At 33.8% G+C, this 7,591-nt stretch overlaps 1 long non-coding RNA gene across 1 annotated transcript; it reads left to right on the top strand.

The window, feature by feature from the left end:
• The first annotated feature begins 768 nt into the window (after nt 1-768).
• Nucleotides 769-1,232, top strand: LOC123667191. Its single transcript, XR_006745404.1, has 3 exons — nt 769-937; nt 1,034-1,123; nt 1,203-1,232. It is a non-coding gene; the product is annotated as an uncharacterized LOC123667191 (long non-coding RNA).
• Nucleotides 1,233-7,591: the final 6,359 nt, after the last annotated feature.

Here is a 7,591-nt window from a genome sequence, read left to right on the forward strand (position 1 = left end):
TTAAGTAAATATATAAGCGACCTTTTATTTCGAAGTTAAGAAGAAACCAATGCAATAAAAGAGTGATGCAGATAACGTTTTCATACTTAGAAAATAACAATTTGAGAAGTATATTTAACTTTCACTTCATTTGTAGGGTAATTGTTTTGCTCGAAAATGAAAAAAAAACCGACTTCAATTACATCAACCAAAACAACTTAGTACTGATGGGGCTGTGTTACAAGTTACCAACGGGGTCGCAGGTGGTCCACCACGCTATCCATAGCGAATGACCACCAGGTATGGTGGTTACTTCTTACTTAATAAGTAACATCTTGCTTCGTAAGTAAATACTTCTTACGTGCGTACATAAATACACACACACACACTTTTTTGTTGTCAGAGTTATCAAAATACAGTCATTAGTTACTAAAAGCAAAAATCAGTGATGCAGGTGTTGTTTAAACACTCGTCGAAAACAATCACTCAGAAAGTCAGGTAGAACAAGTGTAACGTAGTAAAATTGTGGTGCATAGCGACATCTAGTTATAGCCGCGGTATTACTATTGATCCTGGTATTGAGGTTTATCTAGCGAAGCTTGCGGGCTCACTAGATGGCGTGCTTGGAGAGTTGCTATGTATTTGCACGGTTTTGTTTTTACATTGTTTCATGTTTGAATGTTTATTTAATTGCTTGGGATTTTTGTCTAAATTGTTTTTATAAATAATATTAAAAAAAAATAAAAATATATAGATTTATTTCGGTTTGCTGTATTGGATAAATTTTTAATTTTGAGTGGCAACACTGCCAGATTAAAGGACTTTCGCTTCGACCATGATTGGGAACGGCGAGGGAAAGATTTCACGTTTTCGTGTTTTGTTGGCCAGGTTCGCCTGCATATTAAAAATTATGTCTCTGAAGTAGAGAATAATAATTTTATTTATCTCAACAATAATGGTGAGTTAATTTCGATATTTTGGTGGGACCTTTTTCCCTTTGTGTTTGTGATAACCTTTAGGTGTCATATTAACTCGTAATTTACTTTTGTTACAGCTTCCTTATTTTGTTCATTTTGAAATAGATATTTTTATCTGATTTCGGGGATGGTGGGAACGAGAGATTACACATATGCAATCTACTCTGGTAAGATTTCAAACCATTCTTTTAAATTTTGCATCGGTTCGATTCCGCCATTTTGACAACGTGTTTTTCTTTGTTTCAGGGTTTCTTTCATTTTTATATTTCCTTAGTATTTTATTGTTTTATTTTATTATATTACATAACTAATTAATAGAAATATGACTTTAGAAGAAAATACACTTGCGTTACCATGATGTAGGAAAAATTTAAATATGAAAAATTTATAATTTGAAATTAAGATGGAACTTAAATGTGTTACAAACAGAACTCAAACTTAAAATTATATTTCGATTTCATTCTGTCATTTTCGTTAAACTTCAATCATCGAGGACTGGATATTTGAATTTGGAATTTAAATAAAACACTAAAAGTAGAACCTTTGGGCTGGAGATCCTGCTCATCGAAACTTCCTGTTGAAACCTTAACACCCGGTGGATGTCCAGAGCAAATTGACAATTCAAGTAATTGGTATGAATTAAAGCAGAAGAGGTACAGACTTTCTCATTATTTAGTTGATCTATGCTTATTTACAAGGTTATTTGATTTCTGGTGGTATACTCGTTAAGCTCATTATACTCGTTAAGCTCATTATACTCGTTAAGCAATTATACTCATCACGTATTTTTTTTTATGTAGTAAATATATTAAGAACCTTCTCTCTACGACTGAGCAACCTTAGTATTTGTTTAAATTGTAATTTCTGAAGTGATGGTTTTGGGGTTAGCTAGGTAGGCTTATTTATTATATTTTGTTACATGAGGGTAAGTGTAAAAAAAATGGAAATTAAACTACCTTAATGTTGAATATCTAGTTGGTTTATTATTTAAATCTTTTTTTCCTACCTGCTTAAAATTTGTATATGGTCCTAGCCCTAAAGTTATATCACTATTTTCTTTGTCAACGGCACATTGTATTCCGAAATAGCCGGGCAACTTTTTCCGTCAATGTGTCGGGTGGCAAATGGCGCCCACGGATTAATTTAAATCGTAATGTTTATATACAGACAAAGATATTAAAGTGAAACAATAAAACCCATGGTTTATTTTGAATTTTTTTTTGTTGTAATCACAGTTTAATATCATTTTTTGTTGCGAGTATAATTTTTTTTTAATGTTATCTTGTTTGATGAGTATATCACCCGTAGATTTTGAAAATACTGTAATATTAGTAGTATTTTGAGTTTTGACAATTGTCAGTGTGTAAAGAAAAAATTTTAAAAGTAAATCTTTTTTTTTTTTGCATTTTGTTGGTAGCAAATCATATTTGCAATTATTCATTCTTGTTTGCACTGCATATTGTGCCTTGGCATTTTGTTTATTTTTTCTTTTGGGAGGTTTTGACTTTCAAAGTTTTCCGTGAAGAGGTTCTTTTGACAATTGTTAAGATTCAGTAGTTTCTTAGACATAGTTACATTTATATTTATTTATTTGATTAGATTAGTTACTTTTATTTGATTTAGAGGTTGGGGTTATACCATACCACACTTCAAGTTGTTTGGATAATTCTGATAATTTAGATTATGTATTTTCTTTATTTTATTCTGGGTTCATATAGAGTTATATGAACATTTCAACTGACCAATTTTAAATTGTATTTGGTATTTCATAGTAAGTTGATTGTTTTTGTTTAGAGTTATTATAGTTTATACCTAGTTTAGGTTATATACATATTTTTTTTTTTGTTGATTTGTGTATATGAAGGCTGTGCCACATTGATTATTTTGACACATAAGGCTGTATCACACCTTACAATTTTGTATGTTATTTAGTATTATTTCTTCTTTCTTCTGTATACTTTAGAAATATTATTTTGTAATGGAAGCATAGTTGTTGAGATATTATTTAGAGTAGGTTAAGTTTAAACATTTCTTTTTTTGTTTTTTTTTAATAGTATGCTTAAATTCCGTATAAGTAATTTTGATTTTTGTTGAAGCTTTTGTAACCTTTTTTTTTTAGTAACGATAATACCACCGGGATCCATTTCTAATATCTTGGCTGTACCGATTTTTATAAATCAAAATGGAACAAACTTTTGTGCAATTTCACTCTCTTTTGAAAGATGAATTAATTTATGAGGTGTCCATTCGTTCTGAAACGCCAGCACCTACTGTGCTTGGTTTAAAGAAACAATTAAAACATTTAATAACAGAGATTCCTTCTGAATCAATTTTGGAAACGGACATTGATGCTGAAACCGAGTTGGAGGTTGTTTCTCAAAAACTTCAGGATTTAAAAGATTTAATTAAGAAATTTGAGGAAAATAAAGAGCGACATATTCTTTGTAGGGCTAAAGCTTTAGCGTCACATTTATATTTCAGAAATTTAAGAATACATTCTTCCGAGCTCACCCTAAAAGGTAAGAGGAGTGAGATAAGTTCAAAATTGGAAATTCTAATTTCAAGATTGGAACCTAACAATGATTGGGCTCAGGAAAGCGAATCTTTGACTTCAGACAGCTCCACAGTAGAATGCACTGGGGACCAACTCCATTGCTTGGGTTACATGTTTGTTCCGATTACTTACAATTCTATGACTCACATTATTAAATTTTTTGTAATTCCATCTATTGTGGTAGATGTTATTTTTGGTTGTGACTTTTGGAAAACGTTTCAGTTAGCGCCAGGAATTTTTGATAATTTGGAATTGAGTAAGGCACCTTCAAGATTTTATAATTTAAATGTTATTGATAATGAACCAGTTCATACCATAAAATCTTTTGAATCATTAACAAACCAGCAAAAAGAATTAGCGAATTCAGTAGTAAATAAATTTTTGGATATTTCATCACAAAGGATAGGATTAGGTAGAACTAACTTGATTGAACATATTATTGATACCGGTGATGCTTTACCTATTAAGATTAAACAATATCCACTTTCTCCGGAAAAGAAAGAGGCGTTATGTAAAGAACTAGATAGAATGCTGGAATTGGATGTAGTCACTCCTAGTGAGAGTCCTTGGAATAACCCAGTGATCTTGGTTAAAAAGGCAAATGGAGACTGGAGATTTTGTTTGGATTGCCGTAAGTTGAACTCAGTAACCAAGGGGGATTCATATTCGATTCCGTACATTCCGCAAATTCTGGATAGCCTAAAAGAAGCTAAATTTTTGTCATCAATTGATTTAAGTTCTAGTTTTTGGCAAATTCCGTTAAGTGAAGATTCTCAAGAGAAAACTAGTTTCACAGTTCCGGGTAGGGGTTTGTTTAAATTTAAAGTTATGCCTTTTGGCTTATGCGGTGCTCCAGCACGACAACAGAGATTAATGGACCGGTTATTTAATCAAAATTTTTGTAACGATATAACGAATGGGAGAGTTTTTTGTTATATAGACGACATTGTGATTTGCTCTTCAGATTTTGAAACGCATTTAATTTTGTTAAATAGAGTTTTGGATAAATTAGAAATGGCTAAATTGTCAATAAATTTTGAAAAATGTAGTTTTTTTCGGAAATCATTACGTTATTTAGGGTACATGGTAGATGAATTCGGGTTACGAACTGATCCAGAGAAGGTTGCTGCGGTCATGAATTTTCCGACACCAAAATCCGCACAGGATGTAAAAATATTTTTAGGTACATGTTCCTGGTATAGACGCTTTATTAGAAACTTTTCGACTATAGCAGCCCCACTCAATAGATTAACTAGTAAAGGCAAGAACGCACCAAAATTTGAGTGGAGTGAACAAGCAGAGGTGGCATTTAATACTTTGAAAAATGCACTAGTAACGGCACCTGTGCTTGCGGTTCCGAATTTCGACAAGCCATTTAAGGTACATTGCGATGCTTCAGCTTATGGAGTTGGCGGTATGTTGATACAAGAGGTAGATGGACATGATCATCCCATCGCATATGTCAGTAGGAGTTTAAATAAAAATGAAAGGAATTACAGTGCGACAGAACGCGAAGCTCTTGCTGTCATTTTTGCAGTGGAGAAATTTCAGGCTTATTTTGGTTCAAAAACAATTACGATTATTACGGATCATGCATCGCTTAAGTGGTTTTTGAATTTGGAAAATCCCTCTGGGAGATTGGCCAGATGGGGTTGCAGATTGTCACAGTATAATTTTATTATTGAGCATAGAAAGGGTAGTGATAACGTAGTTCCGGATACCTTGTCGAGACTCATAAAGGTTGATGTGATTAAAGTTGGTCGAAGTAGTTCGGGACAACAGACTATCGTTGATGACTGGTATGACAAAATATTAAATGGTTGTAAAAATAATCCAGCCAATTTTCCAAATTTTTGCATTTTGAATAATAAATTGTTCCGTTTCAGTAAATGTAAATACCAGCTTTTGAGTGAGTTCGATTGGAAAGAGGTAGTCCATAAGAGCGACATTAATAGGATTTTGAAAGAAAACCATGCAGACCCAACTGCTGGTCATTTCGGCGTGTTCAAAACTCATCGTAGAATATCACTTCGATACTTTTGGCGCGGTATGTATAAGGATGTGGTTGATTATGTTAAAAATTGTGATGTTTGTGCTGCTTATAAGCATACAACAACAGCCACTCCTGGTTTATTAGGAAAACCAAAAGTCTGTAGTAGACCGTTTCAGGTTATTTCTGCTGATCTGGTAGGACCTTTGCCCAGATCTAGATCAGGTTTTACGTTTCTTTTTGTAGTAACTTGTTGCTTCTCAAAATATACAATGTTGTTTCCGTTAAGGCGTGCCACAGGTGCCGCTGTTGTAAAGGCGCTTGAGAATTTTGTTTTTCTGAACCATAGTGTTCCGGAGACCGTAATTGTAGACAATGGATCGCAATTCACGGGTTCCGAATTCCGTAATCTCATAAAGCGTTACAATATTCCGAATTTGCATTACACACCATTGTATACACCACAAGTAAATCTTGTAGAGAGGTATAACAAGACTGTTATGACTGCAGTAGCTGCTTTTGTGAAGGACAACCACAGGTCCTGGGATGAAAACTTGTATAAAGTCCAGTTTGCCATTAACAGCGCGGTAAACGAGTCCACTGGTTTCTCCCCGTTTTTTCTTGTCCATGGAAGAGAACCGGTACTAAATGGTTCCTTTTATAAAGACTCGGATAAGGATTACGAGGTAGGAATGCCAAGGGAGGAATATGCTGGAAATTTTGGAATTTTACAGGACATATTTCGTCAAGTCAGAGAGAATTTGTTCCAGGCTCATGCAGAGAATGCAACGCATTATAATTTACGGCGCAGACCAGCACGTTATGCGGTAGGCGATATTGTGTGGAAAAAGACGTATACACAAAGCGATGCTGAGAAATTTTTTACAGCCAAGTTGGCTCCTAAATATGAAAAGTGCAGGGTAGTAAAAGTTTTGTCACCTCTAGTGTATGAGTTGGTTAGAGTTGCTGACAACCATCCTATAGGTACTTGGCATATTAAGGATTTTAAGAGGTAAATATTTAGCATTTCATTTTTGTGGTCTTTACTGTTTGGATATTTAAGTTTCGACTATATTCAATTAGTTTTTTTTGAGTGTGTAGTGATGTACTGAGTTAGCAGTTACATTACCATGGTTTGAATAGGGATTGATGAAGTTGATGTAAGTAAGGTTAGGATGCTAGAGATTTGAGTGTTCGTGGAAGACTAGCAAAAGAGAGTAAATAACTTGTGATGCTGATATTTACTGTCTTAAGATTTTGGCTGATTGATACATTGTATTTTTTTTATTTTTTTGGATTTTTCCGTGTATTTTCCGTTTTGTTTAGTTCCTGGGTTATTGAATTTCATTTCAAGATTCTGATTTTAGGTCTTTGTTATGATCAGTTCCAGGAAAAATTATAACTTCTTATTTAGTACCAAGTCTAATAAATAGTAGAAACTTTTGCATTTTCTTGTGATTAGTCGCTAGGAAGGGCGCACTACTACACATGATTCGATTTCAAACATTGTCTTTTGACAATTGTATTCCGGCGGTTGGCAGCAAGGAGTGAGTCACCGTGGAGATAGCTTCATTGCATTTAACAATGAGCTGGGAGGTGATGTCAAGGTGCTCTCACTTAAGCACATTTTGATACACCGCAATATTATTGTTTTTTTTTTTTTTCTTTTGCTGTATATATAGTATACGTTAGTGTTTGCATTTTTTTTTTTAAGTGTTCCGGATAGTTTGGTTGGAATTTCTTTAGTTCAGGTCTGAAACGCTGAGGGCAGCGTGGTTCACCCGGTGAACCTTTTCGTAAGGGGGGGGGTATTGTAACGTAGTAAAATTGTGGTGCATAGCGACATCTAGTTATAGCCGCGGTATTACTATTGATCCTGGTATTGAGGTTTATCTAGCGAAGCTTGCGGGCTCACTAGATGGCGTGCTTGGAGAGTTGCTATGTATTTGCACGGTTTTGTTTTTACATTGTTTCATGTTTGAATGTTTATTTAATTGCTTGGGATTTTTGTCTAAATTGTTTTTATAAATAATATTAAAAAAAAATAAAAATATATAGATTTATTTCGGTTTGCTGTATTGGATAAATTTT

The sequence above is a fragment of the Melitaea cinxia genome, chromosome 27 (genome assembly GCF_905220565.1).
Source record: "Melitaea cinxia chromosome 27, ilMelCinx1.1, whole genome shotgun sequence".
NCBI classification, from domain to species: domain Eukaryota; kingdom Metazoa; phylum Arthropoda; class Insecta; order Lepidoptera; family Nymphalidae; genus Melitaea; species Melitaea cinxia.